The sequence below is a fragment of the Trichechus manatus genome, unplaced genomic scaffold, assembly GCF_000243295.1.
Source record: "Trichechus manatus latirostris isolate Lorelei unplaced genomic scaffold, TriManLat1.0 scaffold00275, whole genome shotgun sequence".
Classification (NCBI taxonomy): domain Eukaryota; kingdom Metazoa; phylum Chordata; class Mammalia; order Sirenia; family Trichechidae; genus Trichechus; species Trichechus manatus.
In genome coordinates, this window is record NW_004444211.1 from 478254 (window position 1) to 493783 (window position 15530).

The window sequence follows — 15530 nt, forward strand, 5'->3', positions numbered from 1 at the left end:
ACGTATGAGAATGCTACACTAAGAAAGACCTTTGTTTTGACTCCCTCAATGCTCATTTTATTCCTCCAATTTCTGAATAATAGGTTAAAGATTTCAACCCTTCTGCAATGAGTCCCTTTACTCTCCTCTTTTCCTTTCTCCTCTGTTTTGTACATTCTTTAATGAACCGTTCTAACCTCCTATGTTATCTGTTATTTCAGTATTTTGAAGTAGTTCTGAGGCTAGAGGCTGTAGTTGGGCTGGACAAAATCCAAACTTGGTGCAGGCTCAAGATCTGCTCCAGCACATTCATCTGTAGGACCCAGAGTGTAGAGGGTGTATATAACTGGGATCAGTCAGAATTCAAGCTCGGCCCAGTATCAGGGTTTACCTCAAAACTTTCTTTTATTTCGTTAAAATTTATCCATTGGTAAGAGCCCTGCTTCTCGAGAAGACAAAGTAAAGTATTATAATGAAATGTGCAGAGGCCTAGAGTAAGAAAACCAAAACAAAGAACATGATCAGCATTTCTCAAGCTGGAACAACTGAAGAATAAACTCAAGACTCGAGTTGCAATATTGAAGGATTATATGGACAAAATATTGAACGATGCAGGAAGCATCGAAAGAAGATGAAAGGAATACAAAAAGTCACTGTACCAAAAAGAGTTGGTCCACATTCAACCATTTCAGGAGGTAGCATATGATCAAGAACCAATGGTATTGAAGGAAGAAATCCACTGAAGGCATTGGCAAAAACAAGGCTCCAGGAACTGACAGAATACCAATTAAGATGTTTAAACAAACAGATGAAACACTGGAAGCACCTGTTCTTCTATGACAAGAAATTTGGAAGACAGCTACCTGGCCAATCAGCTGGAGGAGATCCGTATTTGTGCCCATTCCAAAGAAAGATGATCCAACAAAATGCAGAAATTGTCAAACAATATTGTTAATATCACATACGAGTAAAATTTTGCTAAAAATAATTCAAAAGTGTTTGCAGGAGTACATCGAGAGGGAACCGCCAGAAATTTAAGCCTGATTCAGAAGAGAATGTGGAAAGAGAGATATGATTGCTGATGTCAGATGGATCTTGATTTGTGTTTTATTGACTATGCAAAGGTGTTTGACTGTGTGAATCATAACAAATTATGGATAAAATAGTGAAGAGTGGAATTTCAGAACACTTAATTGTGCTCAGAAGGAACCTATATATAGTCCAAGAGGCAGTCTTTTGAACAGAACAAGGGGATACTGAATAGTTTACAATCAGGAAAGATGTGCATCATGGTTGTATCCTTTCACCATAATTATTCACTCTTTATGATGAGAAAATAATCTGAGAAGCTGGACTGTATAAAGAAAAATGAGGCATCAGTATTGGAGGTAGACTTAGTAACAACTTTTGTTATCAGATGAAACAACCTTGCTTGCTGAAAGTGAAGAGGGCTTGAAGCACATACTGATGAAGTTCAAAGACTACAGCCTTCAATATGGATTATATCTCAAAATGAAGAAAATGAAAAATCCTCACAACTGGACCAATTAACAACATCATGATAAACAAAGAAAATATTATGTTGTCAAGAATTTCATTTTACTTGGATCCACAATCAATTACCATGGAAACAGCTGTCAAGAAATCAAATGACTTATTACATAGGACAAATCTGTTTCAAAAGCCTCTTTAAAGTGTTAAAAATTGAACATGTCACTTTCAGGATTAAAGTACACCTAATCCAAGCCATGGTGTTTTCAATTGCCTCATATGCATGTGAAAGCTGGCCAAAGAATAAGGAAGACTGAAGAAGAACTTATGCCTTTGAGTTATGGTGTTGGCAGAAAATATTGAATATATCATGAACTGCCAGAAGAATAAACACATCTGTATTAGAAGAAGTACAGGTAGAATGCTCCTTAGAAGCAGGGATGGCGAGATTTCGTCTCATGTACTTTGGACGTGTTATCAGGACGGACCAATCCCAGGAGAAGGACATCATGCTTGGTAAAGCAGAGGGTCAGCAAAAAACAGGAAGACCCTCAATGAGATGGATTGACACGGTGGCTTCAACAATAGGCCTAAACAGAGTAATGATTGTGATGATGGCACAGGTCTAGGCAGTGTTTCATTTTGTTGTTCACAGGGCAGTTATGAGTCCAAACCAACTGGAGGGCACCTAACAACAACAAGATCCCTGTGGTTCAAAGCCGCAGTTTAGACCAGCCTGATCAAAGTTTGGCTGAACATCAGGGCCAAGATCATTGGCAAGACTAAACGGAACTTCTCCAGTCTTTTGAAAATCTCCCATGAAGTAAGAATAATGAAGACTTTGAATCATCCTAACATAGTTACTTGAGGCGATCAAGACTGAGAAAATTATACCTTTTCACAGGGTACATTAATTGAGAAGAATGCTTGATTATCTAGTGGTTCATGGCAACGTGAAAGAAAAAGTGACCCTAGCCAAATTCTGCCAGTGTCTGTCATATAGAACTGTCACCAGTTTAGTGTATATAGAGAGTTAAAAGCAGAAAACCTGCTCTCAGATGCTGTTATGGCATTAAAATTGTAGATATTTGTCTTCAGCAAGGAATTAACCTTTTGTAAAAAGTTGGATACCTTTTGAAGCCATCCCTATTACTCTTCCTCAGAACTCTTCCAGGTCTCAAAGTATAATGAAACCACTGTGTATATGTGGAGCATGGGAATCTATATACACTGGTCAGAGGATGCCTGCCTTTTAATGCACAGAACTTCAAGTAGCTATGGGAGCAGGTACTGAATTGAAAATATCATATTCCCTTCTACATGTTCATGGAGTATGAAATCCTTCTCAAAAAATGTCTCATCTTAAATTGCACTAACAGAGGCACTTTAAAGCAATGATCCATGGATGAACATGGGCCATACAGATTATGAACTAAAGCCTTACATGGAGCTATTCACTGACTACAAGGATCCCGGCAAACTGAGTTGATGGCATCCATCTGTTACACATAGGAAGAGATCTGGAACTCACTGAAGGACCAGAGTTCAAACTGCTAGCTCCCTGTCTAGCCTAGTGGAGGAGAAGACCAGCCCTGCGGACAGCAAGAGTTCTCAACCAGCACAAAACAGAGCAACAGAGCAATAAGAATGCCCTTATTTTGGAGGCCAGCTTTAGCCAGACCTCCATCTAGAACAGCAAATACAGCTTAATCATCCAGGACCTCCAGGGCTTCTGCTTCTGCCTCTGTTTCCCCAGCTCTGCTTTTCCTGTACCAGGAATCCAAATTGGCCTCAGTGCAGCCCAACCAGTTCTCTGGATTGTACCCCACAGAGAGTATTTGTAAGGTGCAGCATCCCGGCCCAGTAGTTCAGCATGTTTCTATGGTTTCCTCCTCAGCCCACCACATCAGCTGCACTCTTGGAGGGAGCCCCAGGCAGAACCAATTCCCCCAGGATGTGTCCAATAGAAACTCCATCCATGCTGGGCACCTCAACAGGTGTGTGGCCAGCAGAGTTTTCCCTATTGTATAACTCCAGCCTCTTCCTCTGGAAATGTCCAAGGCCAGCAGAGGGCCACTGGGATGTTCTTCAAGCTTATAAGAAGGAATCTGTCTTCAGATGTGCCAGAAGGAACCTGAATGAACTGGAATGTAAAGACTGAATGGAGATGCTCAAACCTTGAAAAGCCAAGCCATGTTCACTAAACTTTACGTGAGGATGAAGATCAGCTCCCAGTTCTAGCTGCTGTGCATGCATGGCAAGTCGGGCCAGGAGGACTTCATATAGTGGAAGGTAGAGGTGTTCAGACTCCCTCAGTGGTCTCTCAGTGGGGTTCAACTGAAGAGGATACCTGGAACCTCAGTGGCCTTCAAAATCATTGTCTCCAAAACAACCAAGAAACTTAAAGCTTTCAAAGGCTTCCAGAAGTCACCTGGGAAAATAGAGGCCAGCTGGCCAGGGGTGTCACTAGGGTGATGTGGGGGGTCCAGACCACACCAGGTGACACTTTCAGAGGGGGTGACACCAAATGACTGTCTATAAAATTTTTGTGCAGTGTTTAAGCATACATTTATTTTTTAAATAAAAATATCTCTGTGGTTAGTTATAACAACAAAAACACTTTTCATAAGCCCAGCCTACATGTATCAATATACCTACAAGGCTAAAATCTATGCTAATTTAGTTTTTGAACCTTCTAATGCACTCTGGAAAATCAAAAAAAGGCATCTGCTCAATTAATTCAATGTTAAAAGATTTTACAAAACAATTTTGTTGTTGAGTATTCATATAATCTAAGAAATATTACATTTAAACAACTTACAACTGTATTTATCACATATTATTCTATGATTAAAATTAGTAAGAGATATTACTAAGGATTCTGTATGGTATGGTATGGAAGGAGGTCCACAGGGGTGGGGGATAACACCATGAGTTACCACACTGGGTGACACCAACCCTACTGATGTCACTGTTCCATATAATTTATAAACTGTTGGTATTCAGTTGGATATGATCTGTAAGTTCAAAAGAAATAGAGAGCTAAAAAAAGTTTTAGAGATTGTGCATATATTGTCTTATTTTAAAAATTAGGGAAAATTGTCAGAGAGACATAAATTATTCTACAAAAGTTAATGTAATGATTATGTGTCAGCTTGGCTAGGCTAGAATCTCAATTATTTAATCCAACACTAATCTAGATGTTGCTGTGGAGGTATTTTATAGATATGATTAACATTCACAATTAGTTGACTTTAAGGAGACTATTCTAGATAAAATTAGTGGGTCTGATTCAATCAGAATAAAAGGCCTTAAAACCCTTTCAAGACTCAATTTTTTTCTGCTTTGAATTTTGTTCGTGTTGTTTTTGATACCATGTGTTTTCTTTAATGGACAGATGCTGAGTCATGGAATGTGTTTAAATTTTTGGTTGGTAATATGGATTTTGAGAAATATTATCTGGGACTACATGGTTACCCCAGAACTTGGAGTTTTTCAAACCACATAATTAGTGATTGTCCCTCTCTGGTCTCTGGCAGCAGGATGTATTGTGGGGAGGCTTCTATTAGGTTACATGAGGCACTTCTGGTTTTCAAAATATAATAACAAAACCAAACAAAACCCTCCAGGGCTCCCTAACAATCACACAGGAAAACATAAATATGCTTACAAGGCTTATCTAGCTAGACAAAATCCAAAAGAGACAAATTTTTTACCCCAATCACACTTTCTTGATGCACTACCTTACATTTAAGCCTGAAATCCCTGCTATTTTACTTCAATGAATGTTTCACCTTTCACCATTATGCAAGTTCTCACTGGATGGCAGCAAATACTTTCAGAGGCAAAAGTAGACTCCCAAAGAACCTGAAAGCCAGAAAAAGTGGATGGGTGATGATTATCCCACGAATCCTTAAAGAATTAAAAACAGACTGAGATGTTCCTCAATAAGAATAAATGACTGTGGACTACATCTTCACCTTGTGCCCAAAAGTTTCAGCTTGCTCTCCTGACAGCCTATTCTATGGGTTTTGGAGTTTCCTAACCAGACTCCACAACCACATAAGCCAATTCCTTGCAATAAAACCCTTAATATATATCTCTTATTTGTTCTTTTTCTCTTATTAAATCCTCATTATACAGATTTTTGTATCAGAATGGTTCTAGAAGAACAGATCTTGAGGATGAGTTTTCTAATATGCATACTCATAAGCTCTAATCTATTAATGCCCATTAATGTTGCTCAGTTTGAATGAAATCAAACCAAGACCATCTCACAAAATAAATGCCTATCTCCCAATAGTCCCTACATTTTCTGAAATTTATATATGAATCAACAAAGGATTTTACAAAATGAAATTCCAGTTGCTCCGCTGATTAAAATTCAATATGGAAATAAAAAAAGAAAATAATACAAGGAAACAGAGCTGGAATAATAAATAGAAAGAAAGCAGCTATCCTCCCTAGAAACAATAAATACATCTTGAAAAGCAATCTGGTGATTCTTTGTATACAAAGCACCTTTTGTTCCTTAAAAACTGTGAAAGCAAAACCAAGTGATTTGCTTTGTGCACCTGGCACAAGACACAGTTAGTCATTTTTGAATATCATTAGGAAGCATAGCTTTTCTGGTAGATGTAAATGCTTTCAGCTCATTTCAGTAAGACACTTCTGTCCTGTGGCATCCCTTTTTGAGGCAGTGAATTTGGAGCACTTAGATAAAACCAAATTCCCTATGCTCAGAATGTGATTACAGGTGCAAGGTGGGCGGGCAGAGGGAGCACAGTGGATCTAGACATCAATCTGAGCCTGGTGATATGCGACAGACTGACAAGGGGAAGCCCAGGTCCTAGATTCCCAAAGGCAGTTGGTAGAGATGGAAATCATTCAACTAAGTGGACCTGCCTTCATTCTCAAAGTCAGTTTCAGCAATGGCATCAGGCTGCAGATCTAGGTACACTGAATTGCTAATTAAGCTATTAGCATATGGAACTTGTAGCAACCTCTATTGTATGTACCAAAATAGGAGAAAAATCTTACGAAAGCATTGGATGGTTTTTGCTCAGCCTTCTTTCTGGTAGACAGAATTTGGTTATGCTTTATATTTTATCTCTGCCTGACTCTGAATTATAAAAATAGCATTCTCAATTTCACACATTATCTCTTCAGCTACCATGAGTGATGTGGTGCATTTCACTCACACTCTTTGTCTTTAGCAACACCTTGAAAAAACTTGAATTTTTTTCTGTTTTGCCTTGTTTTATTTGTGTTTACTTAAAATGTAACACCCTTCAGAGGAAAGAAAGGAGTGTTATTTGAAATCTAAGATCATATTCAAATATACAAGCTGTTTTTACTTCTTTTAAGTTTAATATTACAATCTATGAAATGACAGGTGTTTAGTGCCTGATTATCACAGAAAAAGTAATACATTAGTTATGCATAGCTCACAAAATAAATCTCAGAACACTTCTTTATTAATCTGAGATAAAACAAAGAATGGTGAAAGGTATTATGTAAAACAGTTACAGAAGTGAAGTAAAACGAAAAGGAAATATGTTCCGATATTTGAAAATTATACGTACCATATTGTCTAATTTGTACAGAAAATTTTTTAATATGACCCTAACTCCAAAAAACTGATATCATCAAAAACAACATTTAAATGCCCTTATAGCTTACTACGGGCTCTGAGTTGTCATGCAATTATGAAATATAAACTTAAAAAAAAAAAGCCATCAAGCAAGCCCTATTTCAGTTTGATGAACTTAGTGGACCTCAAACTTATGTGACCACTGATGCCTCTTTTTAAGGAAAACCTATTTCCATTTCATTGATCAAAATTTTCTTCTGAGCGTTTGTTTGGGAAAAGTTGCACTAGCCTATCTACTTCACACTGCAGAGTTGGTTTTAATAATCAGATTTTTTTCAAATCAGTTACCATTTTTTGCATTTAACAGTTACGTCACCAAAATCTTCAGTGGCCAACTCTAATGATGAACTTTGGCCAACATCATGCTTGACTTTCAGTACCATTGTATACAACATACCATTCCTCCTTTTGATAAAAACTTTTCTCATATATTTTCCTAAACAAAAGTTATCTACTGGTGGTCTCTTCCTTTTAAACTAATCTTATTCTGATGAATTTCTTTCCTTCTCCATCAATTCCCTGCTTCTAATTGCTCAGTTTTCAGATCTTTTCTTCTTTCCTATATTTACTCCTTAGCTGATTATACACATTCCAATGAACTGAAATTTATTTTATGATGGCCCTCAAATTTATATCCTGAGTTCATAATTTGATGTTTCTACTTCTAAATATTTTAATTTAAATATAAACTAGACATGTGACACTTAACATAGTTAAAACTGATTTCCTAGCTCAACAACCTGGTTCTCCTTCAATATTCTCTGTATCAATGAGTGATACCGAAAACCTAAGATTTATCCTTGCATTCTCTCTTTTGCTCTCTCTTAAATTGTACATAGATTCTCTCAAGCAGACCTGTAAGCAAAACTATAAGCTTTCAGATATGATCTCTTCTAATTACCTCCACTTCTGCTTGTCCAAACCATCATCATCTCATTTCCAAATTACTTTAATAACCTATTAACAAACTAGTCTCCTTGATTTCACCTGGTTTTTTAACTATATTCTACACAGAATAGAAAATAATCTTTTGAAGACATAAATAAAATCATATCTCCGTTCTGTTGAAAACCCTCCAGTGACTACAGTTAGAGTAAAACTTAATCATCTAGTTTGCAAGGCCCTACCTAACATGACCCCTTCCTGAGTCACTGACCCTATCGTCTATCTTTTATCTTTTCATTCTGATTCAGTCTCTCTGGCCTTTTTGTCCTTGAATTCACGAAGGTCATTCTTGCCCAAGGGCCTTTACAATAGTTATTTTTTTAATCTGGAAAAACTTTCCCCAGATCTCTACTTGACTTGTTTCTCTGTATCATTCATGACTTTGTTAATATGTCATCCTTTTAGAAAGGTGACACCTTCCGCAATCTACCTAGCCCATTGGGTCTATCTAGCCAGTAACTCATTATTCCTTCACCCTGCTTGAGTTAGTGTATCCCATTTATTATTATCTGAAATTATATCATAGATTTAGTATACTTTTATTTATGTCCTGTAGCTTCCAGTAGAATAAGAACTAGAAACAGCAGAATGCCAATCTGTCAAGTTACTTCTCTCTCTCCCTATCAGTGTATAATACCTGTGGTAAAATAGTCTCAAAAAATATTTTTGGATGAAAGAATCAATAACTTACTATGTTGCATGCACTGTGCGATATGCTCGTGTAGTAAACAAAGAAAAAAAATAAAATACTTCCATTGAGTTAGTTCCAACTAATAGCAATCTCACGTGCTTCAGAGTAGAACTGCGCTCCACTTCCACAGGGTTTTCAATGGCTGTGATCTTTCCGAAGTAGACCACTTGACGTTTCTTCTGTGGGATCAAACCACCAACCTTTCAGTTAGCAGCCTAGCCCTTAACCGTTTGTGCCACCCAGGAACTCCACTTAGGTAATACATGAATAAAATGTGGTTCACTTATGAAGCTCATAACTTGGAAGGGGATCCTGATGTGAAAGCAATAAATTGTAATTGTTCTATATGCTTCTACAATACTCTCAAATCACATAAGGTATGCATCACTATTATGCTTTCAAGATACATATGTATACGTACTCATAATATAAACTGAAAAAATAGAAGTATATCTACCTGTGTGAGGCTCTCTAACATTAACTATAAGTTATTAAAAACTTATAAATCATTAGAAACTTATTTAGAAAAATTCTGAACTTAGACATAGAAACATAAAAGTATGTCAGGAATTTGGTGAAAACAACAACAGCAATAAAAAAAAAACCCACTAAGTTGACTTTGACCTGGCATCCTATAATAAAAGAAAATACAACATAGTTAATATTTGTAAACTAGCCTTGAGACATAAGTCTAAACAACCTCATTAATCTCTAACTTTATAGAATATATGTGACATTCAGCTAATCTTTAACCCTGGAGGGAAGATATAACATACTAGTTTTTGAGGTCACACTGACACTTACCGTATGAAACCAAGGTGAGAAATTCACATATAAACCCTGAAATTTTGCTCACCCACTGAGAGAAGGTAGAGGCAAAAAAGATCTCTCTCTCTCTAGATCATGAGCCTGCTTAGACTCTGCCCTCCGCTAATGTCCTAGGATTTTAGTTATGAAGGACATCCACTGAGTTTGAGTCACAGCCAAGCCTTCCTCCTGAGACCACTTGAAAAAGGTAAAAGCCTGAAGTCTAAAGATTTGGACTCTAATCGTTGAAGTAAAGGTTCTCTCTTATCCACATTGAACTTCCAGTTCTTTTATATCCACAGCTTTCCCCTTCCTTCAATAGAAAGTTTACAGTTACTGAGAACTGTTGGAAAACACATCAAATGGTTGGTGAAAATAACAATGCATCCCTGTTTGAAACATGTCCTTTAACAATTTTGTGTTTCAAGGTTTCTCTCAGATAGGAAAAATATAGTCTTTGAAAAAGGAATTTTTCTTTTCTCAGTCATTAAAAAGAAAAAAAAAACTCCTACATTTTATAAGATTATTTTAAAAAAAGCTTGAGTTAGAAGTATTCAACTTCCATCAATTAACTCAAACTTTTTAAAAATAGATCTCCTGTGTTGACTTGACACACAGATAATTATTTCACTGCAGACAAGGACATTTGAGATCCAATCAGCAAATTGTTTAGCACATGGTAGTGATACCAAATCTCATCATCAGAGTTAAGAATAGAACCCAAGTTTATGAACTTCTAGTGAATAATTTACTCTTACATTGCAACCATCACTACCTGCTCTTAAAATTTATTAGCTAAAAATGGCATTTGGTTTTGTACGACATGGCTTATTATTTACTTACTGTTAACTATCATTTTTTAAAAATCAAGTTTATTGTTATCTGATAGAATTTTAAGCTGGATGTGACTTTTGAGAGCATCATGATGAATGCTCATAATCTCAATAACCACTTAGGCAACTAATCATTGTACAATGGCCAATTAAATTTTAAAAATGTGTTTTCAACCACAGTCTTGAAGAATCATTTCAGTAAACCTTCAAGGAAATGAAGACATTTATTTACCAGTTTCCACAGATTGCACAATTGCTTAAAATAATGTTTAATTGGGGAGAATTTTTACTACTAAATGAAAAATGACTTCCATCCACCTTATTCTTGTGGTTGATTATTAACATTTTAGTTAAGCGAATAAAGATAAGTAAATAACTAAGAACTGATTCTGCCTGTTTGGAAGATGTAAGTAGAAATAAGACAAAATTATTTGATAAAAATTTAAATTGTGTGTGTCCATGAATTTTATTATTTTCACCAAACTTTTTGGGCCCAATAACTTATTTTAAGCTCCTTATTTATTTATTTTAAGTGTACATAAACAGAAGTATGTAATTGATTATATTATACAATGTAAGTAGTTTTCTTAGAAAAACTTAAAATTAAGTAGAACCATGGTAAAGAACACCTTTTTCACTCATTTAAATTGACTCAAAATAGGCAAGATTCTACGTAATGAAATTGAATGGTTAGTTTATGTAATAGTTTTATGACTTTCCTTTTAGCAAGAGTCATTGAGAGATTAGAAAGAAAGTTCTAAAGACATATCCATATTTTGTTATACATTTTTCTGCAAATATAGCTTCCTGTAGTGGGGAATACAATCTGTAGAGGTAAATTATTTTTCTAACTTGATAATTCATGATAACTTTGTTAGCTTATTACTTGATTTTTGCAGAACTATCTGTTAAGAACTCATGAATATTTCCTAAATTTATCTATTATTCACAAGATATTCTCCGATTTGTGAATTAGGATAATTTATGAGCAAATCAGGAAACTTCCTTTTAATTGTAGCTACAAAAGTTATGAATATATATTTCATGCAGGTAGAGGAATAAGTTAATCTCTGAACAGTATCTGTTTTGCATACTTTCACCTACTCACAGAACTCTAAAATACATAGATTTTTTTATAATTGAAAGAAAAGGTTCTGCCAAAACATCCTCTCCTTTTCAATCTAAATATAATATTTAAACATAATTTAAAACACACAATTTATTGTATAGCAAAATTTCCAAAGTCTTAAACATTTCTTTCCTTCCTTTTAAAAATCAGTTAAAATTGATATTAAACCAATTGAAACAAATAATTTTACTGCAGTTTTATTTATAACACTATTTTAATCATTTCCTTTAGCAAGCAGAATTATACATGGAGATAGAGGTAACACAATAATTTGGGAAAGGGTATAATTGTTAACTCTGGCTGGAGATGTGGTTTTATAACATTGTGTCAATTCAGAAAAGCAAGGAGTTACCCAGGGTGCCTCACTGCTATGAGATTTTCTTTATTCTGGAGGCAATGGGGAACCACTGAAGGATCTTTAGTAGTGTAGTGACAAAATTCAAATGCCTTTGGCATGAAAATTGCTTTGGAATCCATGTGGAGCATTTGTTCCTAAAAGCTCTTTGGAAGACTGTAATAGTTCTAGCAGGAAAAGAATCATGTGGGGAATTTGTTAAAAATTAGAAATTTCAAGAGTCCTTATCCAATAAAAGTTATGTATTGTATTCGTGTTGGTGCTTATATATCTGTAATTTGATTGGAACTTCCCTGGTGATTCTGATGCATAGTTATTTTTCTTAACCACCTATGTAGGAAATATTACTTGCATATTTGTTCTCCTTATCCTCCTCCAAATATTATAGTCCTTGGGAATCTTAAATATTTCTCTATCCTCAGCAGGCAACATAATTTCTAGAACATACAGCTAGTGCAAGAAGTTTATTGTCTTGTTTTGTTCTGAATTGATAATCTATTTTACAGTTAGAGTTTGAATATAAATAGAAGATAGAAAAATATATGATAATGTGACAAAATGATTATATAGTTTGTCTTATAAAATAAACTTTAAGAATAGTTATAAGTTACAATGAATACCGGTTATTAACCCTTCTTGTGTTGGCCAGGGAAAAATCTGTTATCCTAAGCTGAGAACTACTTTTCATAATCACAAAGTTACACACTGTTCAGAATATAAAAAAACCCGTTCCCGTTGCCATTGAGTTGATTCTGACTCATAGCGACCCTATAGGTCAGAGTAGAACTACCCCATAGGGTTTCCAAAGAGCACCTGGTGGATTCAAACTGCCGATCTTTTGGTTAGCAGCTGTAGCTTTTGACCACTACCCACCAGGGTTTCCGTGTTCAGAATCAGTGAGGCCTTATACATGAATAAGTGCAACAAGAGAAATTACTGAGGAAGTCCTCCTCTAGGAATTTAAGGAAGATGGGGAGCTCTATGAATGTGGGATTTGTCTTGAAAGAGGCCAAAAGAAGATATTTACCCAGAAATGCCCATATAGTAGAACAGAGTTTTCACAGTTTTCTGGCTAGAGGAAGTGAAACTAATTCTATTTACCCCTACTTACATCCCTCTATCCCTGGGATGGAGAGGAGATCCTACACAATACATACAGTAATGGACTTCCCCTTATTTTGCAACCATCACTACCTGCTTTGAATCCAACAATCATAATTGACTCAACGGCAATTGGTTTGATTTTGGTTTATGTCAGTCATCAGTGTTCACGTATTACAAGTTCACCATTTATCTCCCACACTCTAATTCTACACACACACAAACACACACACACACACACCCCTATCTTATCCTCTTATCCTGAGCCTCCCATTGCAATTCCTGAAACCTTTCCATGGCGTTCTATGGAATTCATAGACAACAAGGTATTTGGTGCATTCCTGTAGTAGGGAGTAGTAGCCTAGCATTTCTGAAGTTTAGAATTTGATCTTGTCAACACTGGTATTTTTTGTTTGCTATTAAGGTCTAGAGATGATGTTGTTAGTTGTCCTCGAGTCAGCTCTGACTCATGGCAACCCCATGTACAACAGAATGAAACATTGCCTGATCCTGCACCATCTTCATGATCATTGGTATGCTTGTTTTGGCCAGTGTGTATTTGAGTATCTCCCACCTAGGGGACTCATCCTCCAGTACTATAAAGAACAATGTTCTTCATAGTTTTCATTGGCTACTTTTTGGAGTAGAATGCAAGACCTTTATTTTGAGTGTGTCTTAGTCTGGAAACTCCACTGAAACTAGTCCACCATGGGTTACCCTGTGGGTATTTGAAATTCTGGTGGCATAGCTTCCAGCATTATAGAAACACTGAAGTACTACAAACTGATAGACAGGTGGTAGATATCTAGACATATGCCTACCTTTTCGTAACTCTAAATAACTTTGCGCAAATATTCCAATACATTCACATTAAAAGATCTATGAGTTTTGTATCTTAAGCCACTACAGCACAATCCTTCTAATTTTTGCAAACATAAGTAGGTCAGTTATTTACCAGTGATTGATCTAAAAACAATCATCTTGCTACCCACTATCTAAAGATTGCTAAGATCCAAATCCGTTTGATTTGCCCTCTCCTACTAACCTTGAGGAAAGACCCTCAATGTGATGGATTGCCACCATGATGGAAACGATGGGCTCAAACATAGCAATGATTGTGAGGATGGCACAGGACCAGACGGTGTTTCACTCTGTTGTACATAGGGTCACTAGGAGTCAGAATTGACTCTATGACACCTAAAAACAACAACACAATCTTAGTCACAGGGACTCTGGGGGAAGGTCTTCTTTAGGATATCCTAGGGAAGGACTGGATTTCAAGCCTTTCTTCTGTTTCTTTGCACCTTAAATTCCTATCGTAAAGTACTTTTTCTTAGCACAATCTTTCTTCATATGCACTGTAAAGCCACAATGACAACAGTTCATACCAAAGCCTTATTTTTGGTGCACTAACATTTTCTTGGATGACAACTACTTTTGACTAGGGAGATACTTGAGGAAGTACCTCCAATTCTGTCTCTAAAAATCTATGAATCTCTTTATAAAATATTTCTTTCCTATCTTCTAATTTAAAGTAGCTGTTAGGGTCTTGGCCAACTCCTCTCTATCATGTGACCAAGTTCATTTTTTTCTTTGGCTGATCCTTGGTCATGTTGAACCAAAAACGAAACAAATACGCAAAAAGAAAGGAAAGAAAAATGATGGAATTATATTTGATTATTCTTAGAGCAGATAGATTTAGTTTGTCTACTGGTCCAAACGATTCTGATCTCATTTCTTCATCTAGGCAGCTTCTTGTCAGGGTTTTATCTTGATCCCTATTTCCACACATGAATTTACTAGGATTTCTTATGAGATTAACCAATACTCCCCACACAATCACCTCTTAAAAAAAAAAAACATAATAACTTGGAATTTAGCATTTAGGATTATGACATACTTGCTGAAGTGTCCCCTATTCAGAGGTCATAGAGCTCAAAAAACTCTAGAGATTTTAGGTATTTCTTTAACCTAAGAGCTCTTGCAACCTCAAGTTCTGCTGCCGCAATGGCTAAGTGCTTGGCTACTAATTGAAAGGTTGGTGGTTCGAATCCACTCAACTGATCCACAGGAAAGAGATCTGGAAATCTCCTCCTGTAAAAATTACAGCCTAGAAATCCCTATGGAGAAGGTCTACTCTGGCACATGGGGTCACTATGAGTAGAAATCAACTCACCAGCACCTAACAACAACAACACCTTCAATACATGTCATATTTTAATTGCGTGCCAGCCACAGTTAAACTGTTCCTCACTTCTCACTGGGATATTTTGGATGAATGGAGCTCAACATATATTGAGGGTTTGCTTCAGTAATAAGGAAGATAATTTTCCCAAGGGCATGCTCTAGTGATGGAATCTTCTTTCTGGGCTAGTTCAGATCTCTGAGTTTAAGGCTAACAAGAACACCGAACATGTTACTTAGTAATAAAAATATGTCAAAGCATTACTTTAAGATTACACCAAAAATCTGCCAAAATATAATGTACTTTGAGGGTATTAGAATATTCTGATTATATTTTTTATTTTATTTTTTATTTTGGTTAT